Genomic DNA, 16,131 nt, shown 5'->3' with positions numbered 1-16,131 from the left:
AGCACCTCTGAAGAACCGCTGAAGAACCACTGAAGCACCAAAATTGGTGCTATTTAGCACTAAAAAAGGTTCCACTATGATTACGAGCAAAGAACCATTTTTGGTGCCATATACAACCTTTTTTTTTTTTTGAGTGTTGGGGAATCCCTGCATCCCATGAATTTGTACATTTTAATGTGTTTGAAAGACAAAGCCTTCCAAAGTCATTAATAACTCAGTGAAACTGAGTGATAATTCAAATAATAATTAATGTGTTAATCTGGAGATGATTAGATATGCAATGATGCAATGTTGAGAAATACTTGTTAAAAGCAAAAAATTTTCTGTAAATCCAGTGATCAATTGCTGTGTGGGTCTCAGTTTTCAGTGGCTGGTCTGTGTGTGCAATTCCACAAACCTGGAAGAACTTCTGAACGTTTACAAGCAATAGGTGTTTTTAGAAAGGAAAGTAGTAGTAGGGAGTCAATGAATTATGAATATTTGACTGCCATTGTTAGAATAACATGTAATCATGTAATCAATAAAAAAGTAACTAGTCTACTATTATAAAACATAATATAATCTAATCTTTGATGACTCCAAGTTTGAGCGCAGAATCTTGGGACATGTGGTCTTCACCTCACAGCCGGTGGAAAAGAATCGGGATAGGACTCGGGCAGAAATTATGTTCATGGATGCGATTATTAACGTTACTGTAGTATGAAGCACAGCAGGACCGAGTGTTGTGGGAGCTGAACGCAACACACGCCTCGCGAGCACCGGGACTTTTATTATGCCACAGTCGCCGGCGCCATTTCCGCTTATCCGGTCATGAGTATGAGGTAACGCAGCTCTGTTTATCATATTAGATACATTTGAGTGTGTTGAAAATGAAGTTATGACGTTACTCTGTGCGTTCGCTTGGCGGCTGCTATGACACTTGTTGTACACTGCAATAACGCAGATATGACGCAATTGACAGACGACTTCCTCACGCCTCCCATTTTCTTGGTTAAAATAGCAATTTTCCCACGATTTACAAATAGTTGGAAACATTTGCGATATTGTAAGTACTCAACCTAACAAAATATATAACACTGGCCTAGTGGTTTTTGGATATTTTACTGAAAAAATGTTACATAGTGCACCTTCCAGATTACATGTAATCAGTTACTACCCAGCTCTGTTTACATATAGATGTAGCTAACTAATAAAATTAGTTTGACTGTAGTTCAAATGATATGAAGCTTGCAGTTTCACATTAGCTTCCGCAACACTGGCTGCTTTCTTGCAATTATCCTCAGACCAAGCAAGGTGACACTATTTTTGTGTGGAAATCGATGTCTTTAAACAACAAAGACATGTGTGCAGAGTAACTAAATGTTAACGTTGGTGTGTGAGGCGTTGATTAAGCGAAGAAAATGGGGAAAATAGACATGATCAATACTGAAAACAGAGCTGTTGACGAGATGCAAAACAATACTGCATCACAATTCCCTTCCGCCGATTTGGTCCGTTCGACTTGAGATAAGTGGCCGTAAGAGGCTTTCAAATTAGCGTCTACATTTCGAGATATTAGCGCGGGAGATGCCACCCTCCACCTGCAACACTTCCATCCCACAATGCCTTGTTTTCCAGCCCAAACACTCACACTGTAACACCTGCACGGAGGCATTGATGCACCGATGCACTGAGTAGCTGTTTATAGGAGCTTTTACATCATTAATTTGGAGACTGCTGAAGTGTTAATCAATGCCGCTGCCATAGTAACAGAACAAACAGCGAGTCCTGAATCCCCCGCTAATTGTGCTTTATTGTTTCAGACAGAGCAAAGGGGGCTTCAGCTTGACGTCTGCTCATAAAGACAATGTTCTCATTTTAGCCTGATGTCTCTCCATCAAACTTAGTCGGGGCGTTGTTTCCATTAACCACTAGCAACACCTCACCACCGGAGAATGTTTTAATCAATTATGGTCTGACTCACTCACAGCTTATAGAGACACCGAGCGCATTTATGCCTTCCTCTTTAAACTCTCACCGTGAGTGCACGTCCCGGTTTGGATGTTCGATTTTGAGAACTGTGCATGCATTAGGATAGCATACAGTATGTATAATCAGGTTAATCATGGTCAATTATGGTTTCAGATTAAGTGCGGTGAAGTCTCGCGCATAGAATAGAATACTCTGACAGCTTTGTTTGTGTCTCCATTATGGCCATTATGTGAGCCGGTTGCTTTGAAGGAATATAAAAATGGCAAACCAGCTGTTAAAAAACGCATCTTGGTTGAACAGCAAAGATCAATAGGAAGTTTTAATGGATTTTATGTGGGTAATGATAGAGGAGGTTAAGAGGCTAGGGCATGGGTTAATGGTACTATCAGGACATAGACCAAGTTAAGTGCAAAGGAAAGGTCTACCACCAGAGGTTAATTAACCTTTTTAAACCCCAAGGTGTCGGAACACACATACATATTGAATAGAGGCTGCCACAAAAAGTCTGTAGGTCACGGCAAATACATTTTGCAAGTTACAATTAAAACATCATCAGACCACTCCACATCTCGATTTAGGAGCCATTTATGAGGCGAAAACTCAGAAGGCAATTTATTACAGTCAAAAGCTATCTGAACAGAGGGCAGCGGGGTTACCAGATATATAATTTGAGGCAATGGCACATGGTGAAAAGAGACAGGAAGGCCTATGATGCAAGCCCAAAGGCATCCGCTCTTAATTTTTACCTTTTCATTTGCACAAAGTTTAGTTAATGAAAGATTAATGAAAATGGTCCCAATGGTCAGCAATTTATTCAGTTCTTTGAAAGAAATACTGTATATTATGCGCTATTAACAGCCATTGATGGTCACACTGGTATAGTTTTCAGTATTTCAAATTAGATTATTTTTTGTAATTTTGTTGCCTTTTTGATCTTTTTAATTAGTTAAAGTTTTAGTTTAATTTTAGTTATTGTATTACTTAAGAATTCTTTTTATATATTTTAGAACTTAAACTAAACAAAAATGAGAACCAATTGCATTAGTAACAAGCTGAAATAAATTTTTTTTTAGTTTTATTAAACGATAATACCCTTGTGCCTTGTGTATTTTTTAATGCCTTTTCTCTGTGTTAATGTGATTTTATTGATGCATGTTATTCCAAATAGGATATTTTGTCATAATTTTGTATTACATTTAAATTTTACTGTCTGACTCCATTCTGGTTTGTAGCATCCTTTGGACAATCAGTTTCTATGGATAAAATGTTTTAAAATGATAAGGTTTTGATCTTCATTTTGTTATCTTTTTGAATATTTGAATATTTTTGTGTTTCTCTCGGAAATACGGCACATTACGGTAATGTATATACAACAAGCAGATGGAAAATTAACTTCTCAAGTGATCAATACTCTGAACCTTCGCACAAGCATTAAAACGTTTTTTGAGAACTCTCTGGTAAATATATTTGTTTGATCTAAAAAAGAAACTTTTTTTTTCTGAAAAGCTTTGGATTTCTTGGATTGCCTCAGTAGCTTTTTAATGATGTGAAGGCATGAGATAGTTATCGAAAGTTATTGCTAGAGAGTTTCACTTCAGCATTAGTAGCAAGAGGTAAAACATCCCCCGTGACCAAGAAGCACAAACCATGGTAGACGCAAGACGGATTCGTAGTAAATAGCATACGGAGAACCCTGCTGGTGACTTCCACTGTGAGTGATCAAAAACTTTCTACAATCCGGCGCACATATCCTGCCATTCCCTTAGTGACTGGTATCCCTGCCAGCGCCTCCATTTTGGAGTTTGGAGTCCCCCAAGGCCGGCTGTCCCAAAGGGACCACACGAAGGAGGCAAGTTTTGTGCATTTCTTCCTAGCAAGGATACTTTGCATCTAACACGGATGGTAGGTTGAAAGTCGGTGTGAAGAATCATGAAACTCATGAAGCTGATATTTCCCTATCCTCTCCCGCAGTATTCCCTTTTCCGTCCTTTCCCAAGTGCCTGTCAATCCACACCCAAAACAAAGACAACAAAGGAATCCCCACTGGAACCAGGCCATCCACAGAAGCGTGGCGCCGAGAAGATACTCTCCACGCCCATGATGTAATGAACGAGCAAGGTTTTCCCCCTCCCAAAAAAATCTTTGCTGCTTTCCTACTTTGCTCTTTTTTGGATATGCCTCCTTTTTTACTTCATGGTGAAAGTTTTTTTCCTGCATATTCAGTGCGAGCCCAGAGTTTGCGACTCGCACCCACTCTCCTGCGATGAGCGCTATTCCCAAGGTGCACTCTTTCCAAGTAATTGCCCTGTTTTTCCAAATGCACCGGATCTGGTGCAGCACTGGTGCTGCGCTTTAATTTGTGGGTAAATAGGCTTTCTGCTGAGTTTAAAAGCACGGCACCCGTTGGGGGAATTGGCGGTGTGGGGGGGATTCTGGAAGGCGAAGACGAGGGAAGCACCTTGTTTCTGGCCATGCATTGAGGAAGTTTAGCAAGTGTATAATACAGCAAACAAGAGCGCTGCCGATAATGGAGCTGACCTCACACATCACGCGCTCCTTGCGGTTCGCCTACTGAGTGCTACTGCCAATCAACAAAAACATCCTGAGCTGCTGGAATCTGGTAAACAGCTGAGCTGCTACAGGCAAAACTCCACGAATTAAGACGGCAGAGTCGAGCAGCATTAAACGTGATACAGGTTTGAAGTCTAACTGTATTATTCAAAAGCAAAACATGCTGCTTTATTCAGGTTTTGAGGGAGTTCAGGGGATGCAGGCACATGCACACAAATTACTTATGCAAAAAGTAAATATCCTTCATAAAATGTAAACAATTTATGTATGTTTGTAGTGTTTCAACTCTAGAAAATAATATATTTTTAATGTAATGTTCGTCAGAAAGCAAACAAACCCCCCAAAAAATCAAGTTCCTTATTAATTCTTATTAATAATTATGATATACTTCATTATTATTATTGTTGTTGTTGTTATTATTAAAGCTGCACTATGTAACTTTTCCGTCCACTAGAGGTCACCTATTCAAAACAAAGGCGTAGTTTGATGGCGCCACGTTTGAGCGCAGAATCTTGGGACATGTGGTCTTCACCTCACAGCCGGTGGAAAAGAATCGGGATAGGACTCGGGCAGAAATCATGTTCATGGATGCGATTATTAACGTTACTGTAGTATGAAGCAGAGCAGGACCGAGTGTTGTGGGAGCTGAGCAAGGTTGCTGGACCGATTGTTAATAAGAAGAGCGGAACACACGCCTCGCGAGCAGCAGGACTTTTATTATGCCTCAGTCGCCGGCGCCATTTCTCCTTTTCCGGTCATGAGTATGAGGTAACGCAGCTCTGTTTATCATATTAGATACATTTGAGTGTGTTGAAAATTATGTTATGACTTTACTCGCTTCGCGGCTGTGCGTTCGCTTGGCGGCTGCTATGACACTTGTTGTTGCACACTACAGTAAGAGTAAAGCGTTTCTGCAAAATAAAACCGAAAACCGAGGGTAACGCAGATATGACGCAATTGACAGGCGACTCCCTCACACGTCCCAGTGTTACATAGTGCACCTTTAATTTGCACCTTAATTATAATATTAATAATATATAAATGTAATATATCAAATATTACTATTAGTATTACTATTATAATTAGTGCTGTAAAATCGATTAATCATGATTAATCGCATCTAACATAAAAGTTTTTGTTTACATAATATATGTGTGTGTGTGTATACTGTATATGTGTGTGTGTGTGTGTGTGTGTGTACAGCATACACACATACAGACATATACGCTGATCAGGCATAACATTATGACAGGTATGACTTCATCACGGCACCTGTTAGTGGGTGGGATATATTAGGCACCAAGTGAACATTTTGTCCTCAAAGTTGATGTGTTAGAAGCAGGAAAAATGGGCAAGCGTAAGGATTTGAGTGAGTTCGACAAGGGCCAAATTGTGATAGCAAGACGACTGTGTCAGAGCATCTCCAAAACTGCAGCTCTTGTGGGGTGTTCCCGGTCTGCAGTGGTCAGTATCTATCAAAAGTGGTCCAAGGAAAGGAACAGTGGTGAACTGGCGACAGGGTCATCATGGGCGACCAAGGTTACACAGTGCATCACAGTTTGTTGAGTATGGTGCTGCATAGCCGCAGACCAGTCAGGGTACCCATGTTGACCCCTGTCCACCTCCAACAGTGGGCACGTGAGCATCAGAACTGGACCACAGAGCAATGGAAGAAGGTGGCCTGGTCTGATGAATCACGTTTTCTTTTACATCACGTGAATGGCCTGATGCATGTGCGTTGCTTACCTGGGGAACACATGGCACCAGGATGCACTATGGGAAGAAGGCAAGCCAACGGAGGCAGTGTGATGCTTTGGGCAATGTTCTGCTGGAAAACCTTGCGGGTCCTGCCATCCATGTGGATGTTACTTTGACACGTACCACCTACCTAAGCATTGTTGCAGACCATGAACACCCTTTCATGGAAACAGTATTAAGCAAAAATGGTTCAGGAATGGTTTGAGGAGCACAACAACGAGTTTGAGGTGTTGACTTGGCCTCCCATTCCCCAGATCTCAATCCAATCGAGCATCTGTGGATGTGCTGAAAAAACAAGTCTGATCCATGGAGGCCCATATATACATTAAAGAAATAAAAGTGAATTAAAAATGTTGGCCTGTTAAATCCCTTTAAATATGAGTTAAACTAACTAGTGTGAGATTTGTGACTGTTTTTCTTGAGCAGTAGCTAATAGGTTGTTTTTGACATTTCCAAGAGTGTATTTGCATTGTCAAGTCACACTTGAAGTTGGATGAATCCTAATAATTAAAGCAGACATATTAGGAACAGAAGTGTTCTGATAATATGTTCAAGTGAAACAGGCAACATGAGCTCACCAGACCCTCTTTGCAGTTAATCACTTTGAAATAAAAGACAAAACATCTCGGGAGAATAAACCAATTATAACGAGATAAAAGGCAGCTAAAAATAAGGTTGCGATGAAAAGAATGTGATGCCTCTTGTTTGTTCACTATGACTTGCACTACTGGAGCAGCTTTGACTCAAATGGGATCCCAGCGGTCTGGGCACTGGTTAAACACATGCAGTGACAACCCAAGCATAACTCTAAACATTCTCTCTGTCCCACAGGTAAAGCGCGGCGTGGACATTTAGTGTCATACGAGTTTAACTTTAGAACGTCTCCAGTGAAAGCGTGACAGCCGGCCCTCCGTGCACAGAGCAAACTTTTACGCTCTAATTTCCATTCCCAAAAGTGGACGCCTGAGAACAGATGTATCAGTGATGGACGTTCACAAATGACAAACACAACACCGAGCCGTTCCCTAGCTCGCGCTATACCTGGAGCGCACGCGTACAAAACACGCGGAAATTCAATAGGTGAGCCTCTCGACGTAATGCTTGATGGTTGAATGACAGCTTTCAAGAGAGTTAGTGTCCCCCATCGTCAATTAGGAGCAAACCTCATTGACACGCATAAAACCCTGGCATCCTGTGCTTGCGGTAATTGCAGGCATGACAGTTTATCATTATCCATGAAAACCGCTGGGTTTTGCAAGTGCCACACTTTTTTTTTCAATGGTCCTCCTCGACTGGAGAGTCACTCCACTTTTTTTTTGTGTCTATTTGTTTCCATGTGATTATTTTTTTCCCAGGGCCAAACAGTCATTTTACTTTAATGAGCTCACCATTTTCAAACATGCCGAAACTGCGACAAGTATGGAGAGTCGGGTTGCGGGGGCCGATCGAGAACTTTAATCAAGGCAACCAATAGGCAGTTACAACAAATTGCTTTTGAAAATCCTCTGCACTCTTTCAATTTGTTTGCCTCGTTCACCCCCTTCGTTTCTCTGTTGATGTGTTTTCGGCTTTGTCCGTGACTTCATTTTCTTTTCAGGACTTAATCTATCATTTACCTTCTAAGCCAGAGTATATGCACACTTTAAAGGTATTAGGGTCAAATAAAATCAGTTGATTCAGATGACGCTGAAGTGGCATGGATTATTTACATATTTTCTCTTTTGAGTGGCTTTTTCAAAGGGCTCATTCAAACAAATAGATAGCCTATTAGGGGGCGTGGCACTCTCTTTCTAGAGTGCGTTTGATTGGATGGTAATTTGTAGTGCGAGATGAGTCATCCATGTTTTTTTCCTGTTTGAAAGAGACTGTAAATTTTAAATATACTCGTATATAGTGAATTTTGTCAACTTTTAGGACTTTGTTAGCATATAGACTGTTCATTTCATCAATAAAATTACTGACAAAAAAAGTCGTTTTTATTATTATTTTGTCATCAATAATAAAGGCAAGAGGAAAGGTGCACATCAAGGTGAGTAAAATGTAAAATACTGACCTCAGTATGACTAGAAAAAAACCCATTCAAGATATAAGCCACAGCAACAGAAAAAAAGAATAAAAGTCATTTTAGTATTATAATGAATTTTGTCAACTTTTAGGACTTTGTTAGCATTTAGACAATGTTAATTTCATAAAAAAAATTACTGACAAAAAGTCATTATGTTTTTTTTTTTTTATTTTGTCATTTGCACTTCAAGGTGAGTAAATATGTAAAATATGGACCAAAATATGGAATATGGACTAGGAAAAAATAGCATGCAAGATATAAGCCATAGCAAAGTAAAAAAGAATAAAAAAGTTATTTTAGTATTATACTGTATAGTGAATTTGGTCAACTTTCAGGACTTTAAAAAACGAATTAAAGTTTTTTTGAATTCGTCATCAGTAATAAAGAGGAAAAGTGCACATCAAGGTGAGTAAAAATGTAAAATATTGAAAAATATGACTACACTGTAAAAAAAAAAAAAATTGTGATTCAATGAAGAAAGTTTTTGATTTAATAGAATTGATTTGAGTTAATTTATAGAAACTCAAAGTATCGTGTTATCTGAACTCCAATAATAATTTAAGTTGAATTAACAAAAGATAAGAAATTGTGATAAATCATGAAAACAATTTTTTAGAATGCAAAAAAACCCGAAATATAAGCCATAGCAAAGCAAAAAAAAGAAGTTAATTTAGTATTATACTAGTCATACTTTGAATGAGCTTTTATTTTTTAATAATATTTTAAGTTTTCATATTAATTTTTGGTATGTGCTTTTACCTTGTTTATTAGGTTGTTTTTTATATATTTCTGTTTATCTTTATTTATTTTCTTTTTTTGCCAAGCAACATTTAAATTTTTTTTCTAGCATTTCTAAATTTTTAATTGTTTAATTTATTGTAGTCTTATTTCAAATAACAGAAATGTTTTTTTAAGATAACAACACTGGGGTTTTTTAATTAAATGCTGATATATGTTTAAATTACTATTTAACACGTTTAAATATTCGGGTTAATTTTACACATTCTCGTTAAAAAAATATTTGAACTTACTAAAATTAGCCATTTTAGTCAAGACAAAAACACTGACTAAAAACTAAAATTGTATTTTTAAACAAAGACGTTTCTGAAACCGTTTCTGCCCTCTAATGCCATCTGTGTATCACAAATCCCTGTAATTAAGACTAACGAGAACAATCATGTACTTCAGCAGCAAACAGTGTGTTCATGAAGCCACTTAACGTCCGGACGCACAGCCGGCGTCATTTGTTAAAAACGAAAAGTCCCTTTCCTTGCGCTCATCACAACTGTTAAATAAGGATATTGACCTGTAAATTCCTCAAAAGGCTTCGGCATCACGAGGCCCCGAACACTATTTGTTGTGATGGGCCCGTGTTTGTTTTTGTCTAAGTGATTCGATATGTTTTGCAGTTGCAGCATAGTTTCTTATGACATCTCTAAGCTTAGGGTTACCTCTCTCTTTTGCTTCTGAATTATTCATGAACAGAAATCCAATACTATTGAGTTGGAGTGAGGGGGACTCAAAAAAAAAAAAAAAGTTGAATTACAAAACATCGCATTCTTTCATCTCATGAAGTTTTGCGAGGAGCAAGGGTCAATTAAGAGTCCTCTGGCTACGGTGAGTATGAATAATGCACCACAGGGCTGAAAAACCTTGGGAGACTTGCTCTACTTGTGTAGATTATTGACGCTCCTACCGCTTTTTCCCCCCCTCCTCTCTCCTCAGGTGAAAAAGGACCCTTTGTCTGCGGTGTCTCTGACTGTTCATGCCTCAATAGCCTGGAGGCAAAATGGGCCTAATTTGCACAGGTCTGTTTTGGGGCCAATTATTATAATACCAAATGTTCTGGAAACACAATAAAATTGAAAACAATAAAGAGCAGAGCCGCCAATATTGTCATACATTTTACATTTTAATGAATCTCTCATTAAAGATGTATTTTATCAGTTTGGCGATTCACAATGCTTCACCTTTTTCAGCCTTATTGTAAGATTTAACAGCTTATACATATACAGATGGTTTATAGGTGATCTGATACAAAACTACGTGAAAGTATACGCCTGAATGAATGCGTTTCAGTTAATAGTTTTTAGTTGAAACCGAAGAGTTATTGCTCCTGACATTGATGTCTCAGGTATGTTCACAAAGAGCTTTCGGTTCACAGAGAAAACATAACTCAAGGGCACGGTCTCATCTGGCACTTGAGAAGCAGCCCTTATGTTGTTGGGAACATTGCACACTGTAAGTGTTTTATTAATGTGCATATGTTCAGTTTTATAGGCTGATATACACGTGTCCTGCATAGCTTAATGGAATAGTTCACTCAAAAATGAAAATTGTGTCTCATTCATGTTGTTCCAAATCCGTATGACTTACTTCTGTGGGACACAAAAGATGATAGTTTAACCCTCTGGGGTTTGACAAATGTGCCAGCGTGTTTTGGTGGATTTATTTCATGAAGTCGACTTAAAATACGTCGTTATTTATGGTCATACAGATCATTCAAAACTGTAAAGAGTCCTTTACTTTTATTAGTTTTTTTTTGTTTTATTAAAATGGTCCTCGAAACAAAATGTGCTTTTTTTAAAAAAACAAACAAAAAAAAAACAGTGTTTGTCCATGCAATGAAAGAGGAATAAGGGTCTTAGTCAAGTCACCTTTATTTATGTAGCACTTTTTACAATCCCGATTGTTTCAAAGCAGCTTCACAGTGTTAAACAGGAAAATAATGCAACAGTATTTGGAAAACAGTGATGTTATCCAGCCCATTTCAATTATCATATAGTGACAATGCAGGCAGATCAGTAATTTAGTTGAAAATTTAGTTGAAAATGTAGTGTCCCCAACTGAGCAAGCCAAGCCAAAGGCGACGGTTGAAGCATTTTTAAAAAAATGATATACTTTTTAACCACAAATGTTTGTGTTGCGCTGCTCTGCGATGCGCCACGTATTACGTAACCACGTTGGAAAAGTCACGCTCAGGTGAAAGTACCGGTAAAAGTACGGTAGGGTGAAAAACTCCATTTAATTTTCTCCAACTTCAAAATCGTCCAACATCGTTGCTTTACCTTTTTTTGTGAAGGGCGTTTGACTTAGTCTTTGCATGTTTGCTTTATATACACTTGATCTGTACTTTCACCTACACTCTCAGAAATAAAGGTACAAAAGCTGTCACTGCGGCGGTCCCTTTTCAAAATGTACACTTTTGTACCTAATTGGTGCATATTGGTACCTTAAATGTACATATTAGTACCTAAAGTGTACATATTAGTACCTAAAAGGAACAAAAGTGTACCTTTTGAAAAGGTACCGCCCCAGTGACAGCTTTTGTACCTTTATTTCTGAGAGTGTACATCACGCGTGACCTTTCCAACGTGATTACGTAATACGTGGCACATCACAGAGCAGCGCAACACACACATTTGTGGTTAAAGGGCAACTCCGTTGACAAATGAACCTAGGGGTAATTAACACATGGTTACTGAGTAGATCGTTCTCTGGGATGCGTTTTCATGAAAATGTAAAGAGTTTTATCTCTAAAAACAGATTCGCTTATAACGCTAGTCTATGGGGCATAGAATAAGTAAAAGTAAATCGCTAGTTAATACCACTAACAAGGCTCAAAATAGCCTCACGCTAACACGGTAGCATAATGAGGGTCCCTACGTGCAAACCGAAGCATTGAGAACTTTGTAAGTGTACAAACAGTTTAATAAGAAGATACTTTATTAAGACAGTACATTACGCGTATACAGACAGTAGCCATCTTGGAAAACAGTCATCTCATTCAACATGAAAACGCATCCCAGAGAACGATCTACTTGGTAACCATGTGTTAATTACCCCTAGGTTCATTTTTCACCGGAGTTGTCCTTTAAAAAGTATATGTATATTTACATTGCTTCAACAAGACTCTTATTCCTCGGGTGGGATCGTGTCGAGCCCTTTGAAGCTGCATTGAAACTTGGACCTTCAACCCGCTGTACCCCATTGAAGTCCACTATATGGAGAAAAATCCTGGAATGTTTTCCTCAAAAACCTTCATTTCTTTTCAACCGAAGAAAGAAAGACATGAACATCTTGGATGACGTGGGGATGAGTAAATTATAAGGACATTTTAATACTGAAGTGAACTACTCCTTTAAAGCAGGATGGATTCTGATTGGCTGTCAGTGTTTTTATCGTGCATCAGCTGGAACAAATCATTCTGAAAGTTATTCCAACGATAACATTTCTCTGTGCCATTACTGTTATAGTTGTGGTGTAAACTCTGCTATTCTTTTATATTTTGAACGATATTTAGCCTTAAATCATGACAGATTATTCATTTTGTGGTGAACTATCCCTTTAACCCTCTGAAGCATGCTAAATGTATCTTTTTACTTCAAAACAATAATATTTAATCGTCTTCTTTGGAAACCAAATCATAACATGTATGGAACGTTCTTTTTAGGTATTATTTTTATAAGCAAAAAACTAATCTTCGGGGAACCAAACATTGCTCTTGACATAAATAAAATATTAACAAGACAGACATATAGAATTATGGGAAAGAGACAAAAGTAATTGCCCATGATTGAGATGGTATACAATCATAATTTGCGCATTAAAATCAGACAATTTTAAGTTGTTGTGTATTACAGAAAAATGCATTTTTAATCATTCACGATGGGATGTTACATCCAAATAATCAATTACTTTTGACCCTTTCCCATAATTATTTTTTCGACATGATTCCTAAATGATTAAAAATCCCTTTTGTGCAATACACAACAACTCTAAATCTAAATTGTAATGCCCAAATTACGCTTTATATCTCAATTCTTTATTTGTTCTTAATGCAAGAGGATATTGGTCACATATTTTACAGTAGGCTGCTGCACAATCTGTCATGTTGGTCAGAGGCTGGATACCTTCAGATAGCCACACAGGCAACACTAGATGTCAGTGTTCTCGCTGGTGTCGGGCTGCAAGCTTTTTGTTTGTGGGAAGAGAAAGGAGAAGCACATACAGTAGTTTGAGAAGTTGATGCTTGCACTTTACAACTCGCCGGTCCTAATGGATTTCCTTATATTAGAGGGGCTGTCTATGAGGAGTTAGGGGCTATTACTGTGCCAAGCCTGATCACGGGGCATCACTTTCATCTTGCCAACACTCTTGTATAATTAGCAAAAATTTGCTGAGATGTGTTTTCTCCTCCCTTCATTTCCTAAGATGAATCATCAGGAGTATAGACTAAACTCCCTTTCTTAACTCCTAGGATGCACAAGTTAAATGTAAAATTAATGCTTCGTCTTATTTAGAAGATAAACTTAGTATTTTTTCAAGCTTTGAAGCTGTTGGATTCACCTAACATGCCTCAGACACTTCTGAAGGCGTATAAGTTTGAGGTTTGACTGAGTCTGTTTGGCATCGTAATTATATAAGTACTTGTCTCATGTGTACTTCTTCTTGTTCTTAATGATCATAAACAAACAAAAAGAACTCGTCTTGAATCATCTATCCACTCACAAAAGCTTTAATCTTGAAACATGCCTGGGGTCAGTCAATAATAATACGAGTTTTCAGGGTCATTCTATAAAATTGGGTGCCTTTTTCTTTTTATAAAAGCAAGTTAAAGAACTGACAGACAAAGAATGACATTACAAAGTGTTTTTTTTAGAAAAGTTGAAGCTGGCACAGGGTTGATTGTTCCCTATAGTGACAATCCTACCAATAAAATTATATATAAAAAATATTGTTTCTGTATTAGTAAGTGAATATGTATGTATTTATGTGCGTGTGTCATAAAAAATAATAATAATAATAATTGATATATATATATATATATATATATATATATATATATACTGTGTATATATACATATATATATATATATATATATATATATATATATATATATATATATATATATATATATATATATATATATATATATATATATATATATATATATATATATATATATATATATATATATATATATACTGTATATATATATATATATATATATATATATATATATATATATATATATATATATATATATATATATATATATACTGTATATATATATATATATATATATATATATATATATATATATATATACTGTATATATATATATATATATATATATATATATATATATATATATATATATATATATATATATATATATATATATATACTGTATATATATATATATATATACTGTATATATATATATATATATATATATATATATATATATATATATATATATATATATATATATATATATATATATATATATATATATATATATATATATATATATATATATATATATATATAAAACCTGTTGTATATATAACATTGTCTCTGAGAAATAAGACGTGTTATAGTTGTAAATGTATTAGGCTATATTATTTATTAACACACACGCACACACTCACACATTTATAGACATAATAGAAAATAATCTCGGAGAAAGAAAAAAAATTATTTATTATTTGTTTGTTTGTTTTTACAGCTTTTCCACGTTTAAATAAATTGGGTTTTTTCATTCACTGATATATTCTTATGACACATCGGATACAGAAGACGTCCTTTTCGTGAAATGACCCCTAGCTTTTAAAAAATATATAATTCTGTATTCATACCTTTCCGCTGGGGCTTTTTGGTTTGTGTTTTTTATTGAAACAAATTATTCAAATCACTAATTTCAGCATACAACAGGAATGCTTCACAGGACAGATATCACATATTCTCAAACAAATTAGCAAGTCAAACAAAAATAAAAGATACAACAACAACGAGAAGAATAAACAAAAACAAATCTGTATTAGTAAAGGGGGGCAAACAAGCAAAATATTTATTTATTTTTCCTATTGACAAACGACCCCTAGTGCTGTAGCTCCTAAATGTATTGATGACGTCACGGGGGACGGCTCAGTTTCGATGTTTTGGGAGCACCAATCAGAGCGCAGAAAAACCCGGAACTTCTGAGAGCGTAAGAAAGAGCGCCTGTATTCAATTTGAAAAGCAAGAACAACATCAGGTATGCAATGTTTTTATGTTTATGTAACCTTATATCGTTGTATAAACGTTACATATTTCCTTCGAATGGTCACTTTATTGTGAAGTCATATATTTTACAGTATAACGTTACTTTCAACCTCAAAGACACTTGGAAACAGAAGTGCACTTCTACATTTCAGCCATGCTAACAAGTGTTTATTTTTTTTGAGTAGTTTATATATTTATTTCATATATTGCAATATTGTGTCTAAACCCCATGCGTTCGTAGACTGCCTTTATAATGCGTTCAAAGTGGTGACTTGGTTACAATTTGAACATCTGTTTTCGAAATGGTTATCCAAAGTCGAAAACCTTTTTTTAACAAACAGATTAAACAGCACACTAGACTCATAACATGAAGAGTTTTACTATTCATAGTGTCAACAGGAATTTCATTGTTAATCATCTAAAAACAAGTTAACCTACTTGTTTATTTAACCCTCGGGTTCTGTTTAGGAACTCTGAGACCTTTAAATCTAAAGTATGTTTGTTTGTATATACTTAATTCGGTAACACTTTAGCCTACAATAAACTTTTATTAGTTAACATTAGTTAATGCATTAAAAAAACATTAACTGACAATGAGCAATACATTTGTTACAGTATTTATTAATGTTTGTTAATGTTAGTAAAATACAACTGTTCATTGTTAGTTTATGTTAGCTCATGTCCATTGAATAATATTAACAGCTACAACCTTTGA

At 36.3% G+C, this 16,131-nt stretch overlaps 1 protein-coding gene across 1 annotated transcript in view; it reads left to right on the top strand.

Annotated features, from left to right (window-relative positions):
• Positions 1-15,339: 15,339 nt before the first annotated feature.
• The window catches only part of arhgef39 (Rho guanine nucleotide exchange factor (GEF) 39), a 63,075-nt gene continuing 62,283 nt past the window's right edge, over positions 15,340-16,131 (top strand). The window contains exon 1 of the mRNA XM_079816660.1: positions 15,340-15,408. The gene's annotated coding sequence lies outside the window, so the exon portion shown is untranslated. The remainder of the gene's footprint in view (positions 15,409-16,131) is intronic.

This window comes from Gobio gobio (genome assembly GCF_949357685.1).
Source record: "Gobio gobio genome assembly, chromosome: 5".
In the NCBI taxonomy this organism is placed as follows: Eukaryota; Metazoa; Chordata; class Actinopteri; order Cypriniformes; family Gobionidae; genus Gobio; species Gobio gobio.
Note: the sequence above shows the minus strand (reverse complement) of the source record. Positions and strands in the feature narration are given on the sequence as shown.